The sequence below is a fragment of the Rhinolophus sinicus genome, linkage group LG03 (assembly GCF_036562045.2).
Source record: "Rhinolophus sinicus isolate RSC01 linkage group LG03, ASM3656204v1, whole genome shotgun sequence".
In the NCBI taxonomy this organism is placed as follows: domain Eukaryota; kingdom Metazoa; phylum Chordata; class Mammalia; order Chiroptera; family Rhinolophidae; genus Rhinolophus; species Rhinolophus sinicus.
In genome coordinates, this window is record NC_133753.1 from 198,980,029 (window position 1) to 198,992,309 (window position 12,281).

General features: G+C 49.6%; 1 long non-coding RNA gene and 1 pseudogene across 1 annotated transcript; one reads left to right on the forward strand and one right to left on the reverse strand.

Moving 5' to 3' along the window:
* Window positions 1-1,490: 1,490 nt before the first annotated feature.
* LOC141570446 (single-stranded DNA-binding protein, mitochondrial pseudogene) lies at window positions 1,491-3,785 on the reverse strand (annotated as a pseudogene).
* A 3,867-nt stretch (window positions 3,786-7,652) lies between these two features.
* Window positions 7,653-11,568, forward strand: LOC141570747 (uncharacterized). Its single transcript, XR_012495216.1, has 2 exons — window positions 7,653-9,430; window positions 10,463-11,568. It is a non-coding gene; the product is annotated as an uncharacterized LOC141570747 (long non-coding RNA).
* Window positions 11,569-12,281: the final 713 nt, after the last annotated feature.

The following is a 12,281-nucleotide window of genomic DNA, read 5'->3' on the forward strand; positions in this document are numbered from 1 at the left end:
ATTTGGGGTGCAGGGTGCAGAGAGGTGCTGGGTAGGAGGCGGGCAGAGAACTCTCAGCCTGGCAGCCCTGTCTGTCCTGCTCAGAACCTTCCGTGCGCCCACATGTCTCCAAGGGGAAAGTCCCCAGGGGCCTGCTGTGTTCCACCTGAACGGCGTGACTGCTAAGCCCCGTCGGTGGCTGCTCCTTGCACCCCAGGTCCATGCCTGCTCCCCTTGCCCGGAGCCGCCTTCCCACGCTGTTGGTTGCCGCCCCAGGTTGCTGGGTCACCCGCTGACATGGCAGCCTGAGCTTGCTCCCCCGTCGGCACTCCACATTCCACTCAGCTCTGCTTTTGTTCCTGACACCCGTGCAGGAGATGCCCTTACTTGGTCACTTCTCTGTGCCCTGCATGTGGGACCCACAGACGGGTCTTCGCCGCCTGTTCACTGACAGCGCTCCTTGGACGTGCCTGACACCTGGGCAGCGCTGGGTGGATGTCGGCCAGGAGCTGGAGGCTGGCCGTGCCCTCCCCAGATGGCCGGTGGGCATTGGACGCCGTGGCCCCGAGGAGGGACTATTTCATGCCACGACTGTGACCTGGCCACCCTCCAGCCAGACCTGGCTGTACCTGGAGGCAAACACAAACCATTTTCTCATTGTTCTGGGCTTTTATATGTGTGTGTGTGCATGTGCACGCGTGTGCGTGTGGAATTGTACTGTCTGGGCATGATTTTCACTTAACATTATGTCTTGAGAATTTTCTTATATAACTTTAATTTTTTAATCAAATTTAAATGTTTGCTTATTAATCTTTAATGAAAATTTTCTCTCAAGTGCCGTTGTCAATGTGGAACACGAAAGCACCGTGCTGGACACACCACATTCAGTAGAGACAATCTTGCTGGCGAGGTGCTCTGCCAGCTTCAGCCTGTCCCCTTGCAAATACCACTGTCACTGTGACCGGCTGGGTATTTGAGTATGCGTCTTTCTGCTGCTGTTCTACAGGTTGACAATTTCCATAAGGCGGGCCCATCCCCAGGACAGGAGAGAATGTTCCAGAACCCCAGAGGCCCCTGCTCCCTCCAGGCACTGTCTGTTGTCCCAGAGGAAGCCCCTGTCCGGATCTCGCAGCACAGCTGGGTGTCATCCTGCTGTGTGCCCGGCTCCCTGGCCTCTGTGTAGCTGTGAGGTCCAGCAGCCTCCCGCTCTCCCGTCATCACGTGCAGGGCCCCAGGTGTAACGTGTCACAGCTCACTTATCATCTTGCTGCTGCGGACAGAGTCCAGAGTACGCTGTTCTCACGAGCCACTGTGTTGTATGCTCAGGCCTGTGTCCTGTGGGACGGCTGCCTCCTGGGCCTGCACAGCGACTTGAAAGGACCCTGCGGGGCCTCGGCAGGGGTGGAGCCCGTTACCCAGCATCCCCCGGGGTGCCACTCCCTCGCCAGCTCGTGTCCTGGCCCCTTTCCTCCGTGACCATTGTGTCAGGCTAATAATCACCTTGTGGTTGTAACTTGCATTTCCCTGACAGCCTGTGACCTCCAGCTTCATCCTTAGAACTGACCGGCCGTCGGCAATCCCCCCTTTCAAATGCCCTTTCCTCTTGGGATGCTGACCCTTCTTAGTAATTTTCAGGCTATTTTACTACATTCTAGAATCCAGTACTTCACAAACACCTGCCCCACTGAACCACCCGCCTTCCCCCACCTCTCAAAGATGTCATGGGTGAACAGAAGCTCTCATTATACTGTTGGCCAGTCACTGACCCTTTAAAAAAGGCTTTGCCTGCCTCCAGGGGATGGAGATGTTCCTGCAGGTTTTATTTGATGGTTCTGCCTTAGGCATTTAAGTAACAGTTCACTTGCAATTACTTGGAATTGGTTTTTATGTTGTGGGTCACAAAGCCATCAAGTGAAGATTCCTTTTTTTTTATTCAAATGACCAGTTCTGTGTACTCAAAACCCCACCCGTGCCCCACTCTGCTGCTCAGCCGCTTTTCTCAGGAATCTATTGTTCCAGCCGGGCTATCTCTTCACCTCTCGTTCCCCACCTGCCACAGGCACCAGCTTCATGCCTGTTGCTTTACAACAGGTCTTTCCATCTGATGGTACGTGTCTTCCAATTGTGTTCTTCAGAACACGTGTTTTAGAATAAGCTCGTAAGTGTCCACAGAAAACGTGCTGAACTTCCATCAAAGTGCATTAAATCTATAGATTTCTAGATCAATGTAGATGGAATCTTATCAATGCTGTAAATCACACACACAGGAACGCCCCCATTAACTCCCGCCTTCTTTTGCTCAATAACGTTTTATAAGTTTTTTTGTGTGGAGGTCTTGATATTTCGTAACATTTATTCTTAGATATTCAATCATTTTTGATGCTATTTGAATGGTATTGTTTTTTAATGTCTATCTTCTAATTGTGTATTGCTGGCACTTATAACAATATAATTAATTTTTGCAGATAGACCTTATATTGAAATCTTTTTCTAGTACCTTTAGCCATTGATTTTTATATATATAAAAGAATATTTTAATTCTTGTCCTTAGAAACCATAAAGACTATACGTGATTTGGAAATGAGACTGTACCAAACACTGCCCAAAGACGCATCGTCCGCTATATGCCTTCTCTTTTGTCTGGTCACTCAGAAATAGAATGTTATCAGCTATGATGGTTGTTGCTTGCCGCCTCACATTATTTTTATCTGTGTATTCACCATCATCTACTTTTCCTTCCACATAAATTCGAGACCCCTTTTTCACACACTAGCATGCTGCATCTCTGAGGCCTGTCAGGCACTGAAAGTCTGTGCCCCTTTGTCTTTTGACTGATATCCCCCATCTGGTATGCTTCTTTGTCTCCGGATTTCCACATCCCATTTGTTGCTAGAGAAAATACTGTGACGGGGTTTTTCCCTTCCACCTGTGTCATGTCAGGGTCCTGACCCACTCGCCCCAGTAACTGCATGCGATTCAGGGATCTTTCAAGAACCAAGCTGACAGCTGCTTCAGACTCACGCCTTACAAACTAATGAAACACCTGTGCTACGGATCTTCGAAACATGGCTTCAGTTTTTCTTTTCCTGCGACCTAATCTTTAGACTTTTCCTGACGTTCTAGCCTGACAGCCTCCTTAACCACTAATTTAAAATATATTTTCAATACAAAATTATGCCAACTGATAATTACAGCGTAATTCATCCCCAACCTTTTACCTTTTATTCTTTCTTCTTCTTTTCTTTTTTTAAAAGATTTTATTGGGGAAGGGGGACAGGACTTTATTGGGGAACAGTGTGTACTTCCAGGATTTTTTTCCAAGTCAAGTTATTGTCCTTTCGATCTTAGTTGTGGAGGGAGCAGCCCAGCTCCAGGTCCAGTTGCCGTTGTTAGTTGCAGGGGGAGCTGCCCACCATCCCTTGCAGGACTCGAGGAATTGAACTGGCAACCTTGTGGCTGAGAGCCCACTGGCCCAGGTGGGAATCGAACTGGCAGCCTTCGGAGTTAGGAGCACGGAGTTCCAACCGCCTCAGCTACCGGGCCGGCCCTCTTTTTATTTTTTTAACCTTATTACATTGTGTCCAACACAATACTGGATAAAATCGGTAACAGGATGCATTCTGGCCTCATTTGCCGTCCTGTGAGAAGCTTTCAGTATTTCACCATCAGAACCATTGAGGATGATGGAGATTTTTGTACAAACCCTTAATCAGATTAAGGAATGTTCCTTCTATTCTCTGTGCACTAAGAGGTTGTTTCATTTTTCTGGTACTTAGCGGGGGTGCCAAAAAAATGTATACACATTTTAAGAGATATTATCTATGCTCAAGCAGTAGTTCGCCATAAATCAGAAGTGGCTGGACGCTGATGGTAACCACTTTGAGCACCTCTTGTAATTGCAGACGTCAAACGTGACTTGTATTCATCGTTTGTTATCGGTATATATTGAGTATTACAATTAATACAATTTTTTCCTTTCTTAAAATGTGTATCGTTTTTGGCACCCTCTGTATTTATTAAGATCTAATTATAACAATATGAATTTACTCATTTAAAGTGTACAATTTACTCTCTTTTTAGATTATTCACAGCTTCATACAACCATCACTACAACCAATTCTAGAAAGTTCTCACCACCTCCAAAAGAAATCTGTACCCTTTAGCCATCACCCCCCCCCCCTGTTCCTCTTTTATTACGAATGGGGATAAAAGTTGTGAAATGCTTTCTACATTTTTGAGATTATTATAAACTTGTTCTCCTTTTTTCTCTTAATGTGGTGATAAAAGATTTTTAAACATGAAACATCCTGGAATAGGGTGACTGGTTGGCTCAGTTGTTGGAGCCCAGTGCTCATAACACCAGGGTCGCCGGTTTCAGTCCCACGTGGGCCAGTGAGCTGCGTCCTCCACAACCAGATTGAAAAACAATGGCTTGACATCCTGGAAAAAGCACACTGTTCACCAATAAAAAAAAAAGAAAAAAGAAAGAAACAACCTGGAATAACCCCAGTTGTCCACAATGCATAGTTTATGCATCACTGGGTTTTCCACACACATGGAGTTTTCACACCTGTGTTCCTGGACCACGTGCGTGCGTCGGTGACTGGTTGCAGGAGTGGGGGCCGCTCCTGTCTCCAGAGTAAATGTAGGTCACACACTGCTCTCTAGAAAGGCTGAGTTTTAGTCTCACCAGCAGGAAGCAAGAATCATCCACTCCCTGCACTTCCTCCAACAAGAGATATTATTTTAAGATCTTTGCTAATTTCATAAGTTTTGAAAATGCAGTTTGAATGAAGCAGAGAGCTCACCGAAACCCTTATGAAGTGGATTTGGTTCCGCGTTTGTCTCTCACATTTTATTGCAAGGGGCCCATTCTCAGCTTTAGATACTATCAGTTACCCTCCGGTGAGGATGCCACACCTTTCAAATCAAGGGGAAGTGTGTGGAGAAGTTGTGACCCCCTCCTGTGCTTGGGCCTGCTCCTGGGACGTCCCCTAGACAGACAGACTACAGGATAGGACATGCCCCAAGCCCTAGGATGGCAAGGCACTGGAGGGACTTGGTTATTAGTGATTGCTGCCAGCCCTGCCACAGCACAAGCCCAGCCTGTCAGCCTTCATTACTGAGCCACAGGTGGTGAGGGAGGGCCGGGCCGGGCAGCTCGTGATCTGCAGTCATTAACCTTTGTTTTAAAGGGGGGCTGTTTTCATGAAGAAGCGTGTTTACAAGGCCAAGTTACTGAGTAGTAGCCCCAGAAGTCATGGGACCATGCTGCTGGGGCTCCACCCCCACCCTCAAGGCCTGCATTCATTGCCTGCTGGGCCCAGAGGTAAGCCACAGGGCAGTCAGCTCTGGTCTTTCATCTGTATTCTCTCTGCCTTTGTCTTCCCAAGGGGAAGAGGGAACAGAGCTGTTTGCACAGGGGCTGGGGTGGGGCGGGGCAAGAGAGATTGGGAAAAGAGGACAAAAGAGGAAGAGAGGGGAAGGGAAAAAGAGAGTGGGGGTCCAGCTGTCCTGCCCCCTGCACCTGGTGGCCCTAGCAGGGGTCCAAGGTGACAGCCACTGCATTCCCAGAAGGCTCCATGCCCCAAATGCATGCTCAGCGGCATGGGAGCCCTGCCCAGAGTGGAGCTGGCACCCAGGGATGCTGGTTTGTAATCTCCCCACCCCGCCTGAGTGTGGCCAGACTCACCTGGAGTCCCATTCCTACGTGTTTGTTTACTGCTGGGTTGTCAAATGAACCGATTGTTAATAGCCTGGGTCTTTGAGGAAATAACCCAGAGATAAGCTGGGACAGGATGCAGCGTGACTGCCAGTCCTGTGAGAAGCTTTCAGTATTTCACCATCAGAACCATTGAGGATGATGGAGATTTTTGTACAAACCCTTAATCAGATTAAGGAATGTTCCTTCTATTCTCTGTGCACTAAGAGGTTGTTTCATTTTTCTGGTACTTAGCGGGGGTGCCAAAAAAATGTATACACATTTTAAGAGATATTATCTATGCTCAAGCAGTAGTTCGCCATAAATCAGAAGTGGCTGGACGCTGATGGTAACCACTTTGAGCACCTCTTGTAATTGCAGACGTCAAACGTGACTTGTATTCATCGTTTGTTATCGGTATATATTGAGTATTACAATTAATACAATTTTTTCCTTTCTTAAAATGTGTATACGTTTTTTGGCACCCTCTGTATTTATTAAGATCTAATTATAACAATATGAATTTACTCATTTAAAGTGTACAATTTACTCTCTTTTTAGTTTATTCACAGCTTCATACAACCATCACTACAACCAATTCTAGAAAGTTCTCACCACCTCCAAAAGAAATCTGTACCCTTTAGCCATCACCCCCCCCCCGTTCCTCTTTTATTACGAATGGGGATAAAAGTTGTGAAATGCTTTCTACATTTTTGAGATTATTATAAACTTGTTCTCCTTTTTTCTCTTAATGTGGTGATAAAAGATTTTTAAACATGAAACATCCTGGAATAGGGTGACTGGTTGGCTCAGTTGTTGGAGCCCAGTGCTCATAACACCAGGGTCGCCGGTTTCAGTCCCACGTGGGCCAGTGAGCTGCGTCCTCCACAACCAGATTGAAAAACAATGGCTTGACATCCTGGAAAAAGCACACTGTTCACCAATAAAAAAAAAAGAAAAAAGAAAGAAACAACCTGGAATAACCCCAGTTGTCCACAATGCATAGTTTATGCATCACTGGGTTTTCCACACACATGGAGTTTTCACACCTGTGTTCCTGGACCACGTGCGTGCGTCGGTGACTGGTTGCAGGAGTGGGGGCCGCTCCTGTCTCCAGAGTAAATGTAGGTCACACACTGCTCTCTAGAAAGGCTGAGTTTTAGTCTCACCAGCAGGAAGCAAGAATCATCCACTCCCTGCACTTCCTCCAACAAGAGATATTATTTTAAGATCTTTGCTAATTTCATAAGTTTTGAAAATGCAGTTTGAATGAAGCAGAGAGCTCACCGAAACCCTTATGAAGTGGATTTGGTTCCGCGTTTGTCTCTCACATTTTATTGCAAGGGGCCCATTCTCAGCTTTAGATACTATCAGTTACCCTCCGGTGAGGATGCCACACCTTTCAAATCAAGGGGAAGTGTGTGGAGAAGTTGTGACCCCCTCCTGTGCTTGGGCCTGCTCCTGGGACGTCCCCTAGACAGACAGACTACAGGATAGGACATGCCCCAAGCCCTAGGATGGCAAGGCACTGGAGGGACTTGGTTATTAGTGATTGCTGCCAGCCCTGCCACAGCACAAGCCCAGCCTGTCAGCCTTCATTACTGAGCCACAGGTGGTGAGGGAGGGCCGGGCCGGGCAGCTCGTGATCTGCAGTCATTAACCTTTGTTTTAAAGGGGGGCTGTTTTCATGAAGAAGCGTGTTTACAAGGCCAAGTTACTGAGTAGTAGCCCCAGAAGTCATGGGACCATGCTGCTGGGGCTTCACCCCCACCCTCAAGGCCTGCATTCATTGCCTGCTGGGCCCAGAGGTAAGCCACAGGGCAGTCAGCTCTGGTCTTTCATCTGTATTCTCTCTGCCTTTGTCTTCCCAAGGGGAAGAGGGAGCAGAGCTGTTTGCACAGGGGCTGGGGTGGGGCGGGGCAAGAGAGATTGGGAAAAGAGGACAAAAGAGGAAGAGAGGGAAGGGAAAAGAGAGTGGGGGTCCAGCTGTCCTGCCCCCTGCACCTGGTGGCCCTAGCAGGGGTCCAAGGTGACAGCCACTGCATTCCCAGAAGGCTCCATGCCCCAAATGCATGCTCAGCGGCATGGGAGCCCTGCCCAGAGTGGAGCTGGCACCCAGGGATGCTGGTTTGTAATCTCCCCACCCCGCCTGAGTGTGGCCAGACTCACCTGGAGTCCCATTCCTACGTGTTTGTTTACTGCTGGGTTGTCAAATGAACCGATTGTTAATAGCCTGGGTCTTTGAGGAAATAACCCAGAGATAAGCTGGGACAGGATGCAGCGTGACTGCCAGTGCTGTGATAACAGCTGTTCCGGAGCCCAGCTGGTAGCAGTGGGCGGAGCACATGTGGTACCTAGGGTCCCACATCCCCTGAATGGTCCCCAGGAGGCCTGGGAAGAGGGGACATCTGCCTGGGCACTCCCCTTTATTTTACAAGCTTGGAAAAAGTGGACAAGGCATTGGGTGAAGGGTCTTAGGTCGTTTTGTCAGATAATTAGTAACATACGCAAATTTATATTTTTATAACTTTTGCCATTATAAAAGTAACACATTTTTGTAACATACTTCGAAACGTAGAACAAAGAAACGAGTAAAAAGCATTCATAATTTCACCATCCATAGATGATTGTAAACAGTTAATTTAGCATTTTTTTCTATGTATATATATGCATATATACATGCATATTGCATATATTATCATTGGTGTTGTTTCCATTTTCCACTTAACATACTGTTTCTCACTCCATGAAACCCACGCTGCACAGTCACCCTTAGGTAGGACCCCTTGGGGTGCTTACCCACTTTTTCTATTGTTGGGCAGCTATGTCATCCCAGTTTTGTTACTGTAAATATTGTTGTTCAAAAACCTTTTTCCCTATGTCTGGACTCCTGAGACAGAGTTTTCTGGAAGTGGCTTCTTAGGTTGAAGGAATGAAGCTGAACTGAGAGACTCGGCACACCCAATGAGGCAGTGTGGCCTGTGACGGGTCCCCTGCTGAGCCCAACGTCAAGGAGGACTAGGGGTCCCACCCACTGCTACAGCAGCTTCTGGAACTCTGTTCAAATCAAGCTTGGAGAGGAAGTTCAATCTAAGTGTGTGAGATGTCGGGGTGGGGCGTTGGCGGGGGACCCTCTGTGGGGCCTCTGGGGAGGGCAGCTGGACCAACCCCTCCAGTGCAGACAGGAAACTGAGTCCTTCTGACCTGAGGCCCACCCAGGCAGTGTGTGGGGGGGCAGGGGTGAGGTGGGAGGGGACCAGACACGTCCCCCTTCTCCCTGCTGCTGACCCAGGGCCCTGCCTGCCTGTCCCCCCACCAGGGATAAGCACTTCTGCTGGCCTCTCCTAAGGGCTAGGACACCTTCCCCCTGGGGGCTGCAGGGCCCCTGGTGGCCTGTCCCGGGAGGGCGGGGCTGCTTGGTGACAGAGCTGCTGGCAGGTGGGGCTCCAAGTCCACCGGCTGTCTGCAGCCCAGAGGCGGGGCAAGCACGGGGCTGGGGTCTCAGGTACAGGTGAGTGTGTGGGGGTGGCTGTCATCCGTCTACCTGACCCGGCCTGCCTAGGCCCGCCCTCCCCAGGACTGTGATCACAGAGGGCAGAGGGCGCCCTGGCCGCGTCCCCCCACCCTGGCACCGCTGTCTCTGGCTCCTCCCTGCTCCAGGCGTTCCCAGAAACGATTCCAACTGTTTTCAAGCCGACTGAACGTGATTAAGCCTCAGCCTGAGGAAGTCACTTCTTAGCATACTCCCAGGTACTTTTCCAAGAGGCCGTTCACCCCACTCTCCCCTGTGTCCCTGCGGGTGGGGGCGGGCTGGCAAGGAGCCTTGGCGGGCAGACAGGTCTGGGAACCCAGCCTTTGCACTTGCAGCTCCTTTAGAGGCCTCCACGCAGCACCCCACGGGACACCCTGCTTCTCCCAGTCCAGGCCCCTTCTCCCCAAACCTCCTGGCCCCTCCGAGGCTCACCCCTGGCCAGCCACAGCCTCAATGCTGGGCGTCTTCCCAGCCCCCCAAAAGCCAAGTGCTTCCTGGGTCCCAGCTCCTTTGTGTTGCTCAAAATCCTTCCTCAGGCCTCCCAGGATGAGTCCAGCCTAGCCCTGGGGCTGCCCTCTTCCACGCACCCTCCTTATTGGGGCCCCTGGACCCTCCATGGTTGGGGTTGGGCTCCCCACTTCACAATCACCCAGTCTGGGTTTCAGAGGAGATCTGAGGTGCACACATTACACAGAGCATGTCCAAAGGGGTCCGCCTGTTGAAGGGGGTCCCAAACCTGGCATTTTGTGCTGCACCCTGAGCAAGGTGGCCCCAGCAGCGCCCTCTTGGGAGCAAAGCCCCGCTGGCTGTGGGAGCTGTGTGCGGACAAAAGAGGGGTTGTAATAAGTCATAAACGCAGGCTGCTGATGCGGGCCAAACGAAAGGGCTTCTCATGACGGAAACGCTACGTTTTCTTTCTTCAGTGTTTTAAGTCCATTGGTTTCTTGATCATAAATAATAGATTGTTTTTAACCTGAATCATAGAAATCTCCTGACCCTGCTCTGGATAATTGCCCTGAGACTTGTGATTTATGCTCGTTGGTTGTAATCATTGAAGGCTAATGTTCTCTCCTACCGACCTGCGTAACTCCTGGACAATTAACACCTGAATAGCCGGTTAAGTGGCCACAGGCTCTATAGGGCGGGCAGACTTTCCATCATGTAGCCACCCCGCATCGATAGCTTTGAGCTCTGCTCATTAAGACAACACTTTTATATCTATTAATTAAAATCTATTTTTCCTCATTCAGGGGCCTTGGGGATACAGTGGACACCCCAGCAAGATTGCCATTTGCAACCAAAGAAGCCAACATGGTCTTCCAGGCGGATCTCGGGACCCCTTCCTCTCATCTGAGGTCAGATAGGGCGAGAGTTACACGAATCCCCCACTAGGTAGGGACAGCTCTACGCCCCTGCCCAGCAGGAAGCAGATACAGAAGAAAAGATCTTCTGTCCCTCAGCTTCCCATAGATATTTTATGGGGATCGTGTCTCTTAAGGGGAAAACAAGGCAGGCAGTTAGAGACAGGCATCGGGTCTCTGCATTCTTGCATAACCCATAGTATTCAACCACCAAAAAGACCTCCCCTCTCCACCCAAAACTTCCCCTTTTCATTGTAATTATCTACCCCTATGAGGAACAAATAGGTACAAAATACCCAACTAGATTAAACCAGTCACACACCTGTGCAGTAAAGGCCACAACGACCTTCATTTCACCTGGGCCTCATTATACCATCATTATAATATCATGCAGACGCCCAGAAGTTCATTATATCATCATAACAGACTGAATTCTGAGAAGTAACATGTGCAATCTAAAATGATGAGGTAATAGCCTCTTGTCAATCACAGGTGTCAATACCCGGAAAGGAACAGCCCATTCTAGAGAAAAAAACGATAAAAACTCCAAGTCCCTGCCAGTCCGAGCCCTTTGAACCTCCTGAGCTTTGCCTTTGCTCGGGGCTCCAAACTCTTTGGAGTGTACTTTTTCTCCTAATAATGCCACCTTCGGCCCTTGAGCCATTCTCTGCTGCTCAGACCACTCCTATTTCTTTTATTTTTTAAAAAAACTTTATTGGGGACTATTGGGGGAACAATGCTGTTTTTCCAGGGCCCATCAGCTCCAAATTGTTGTCCTTCAGTCTAGTTGTGGAGGGTGCAGCTCAGCTCCAAGTCCAGTCGCCATTTTCAATCTTAGTTGCAGAGGGCGCAGCTCTCTGGCCCATGTGGGAATCGAACCGGCAACCCTGTTGTTTAGAGCTCATGTTCTAACCAACTGAGCCATCCGGCCGCCCCTGGCTCCTATTTCTTTGGAGTGTCTATCTCTTCCATTAAACTAGTCTCTCACCACTTTATTTCCATGTCTCGTTCAATTCTTTGCTCGAGACACCAAGAACCTGACACGGCGCCTGGAAGGACTCACTCTCGGGTAACAGGAAGACCAAGGAGCACAGGCTGCGGAGAAGCCCCCTTGCCTTGCATGAGTGTGAGGTGTCCCACTGCGGGTTCCCCAGGCATGCAGAGCTGGAGGCACCTGGGTGGGGTGATGGGAGACCGTAGGGCTGCTGGCAGTTAGGAGCCAAGAGTGGACCTTACAAAAACAATTGGGTGAAAGGAGTAAAGAGAAGGACGTTCTGAGCAGAATGTCACTTCCCGAATGAAACCACGTATGTATATTCCAAGAACTCGCTTAAACAGTGTTAATTCCTTCAGAAGAACCGCAGGGTTGGGAAGGAGGAACAGGTACCAGCCAAGCACACGTGTAAACTCAGCTCTCCCACCTGACTCTCCAGCAGCCCTAGCTGGAGGGGGAGTAGGGTGTGGAGCGGAGGGGGATAGAGGAGGGGAGGGCACATACACAGGATCTAGACTCCCCAGTAGATGGTCAGGCTGGAGGTCAGGGGTGTGGACCTACTGAGAGGCTGAGATGGGGGAGGAGAAGGGATTTAAGCAAGACCCCCAAGCTCCTGGTAACTCGGAGAGAACGATGGGGGTGGGGGGAGACTTGGGCTGGCCCGGAGAGAACTCAGGAAATTTGGAGGAAGGGGATGTGAAGGCCGCAGCCCAG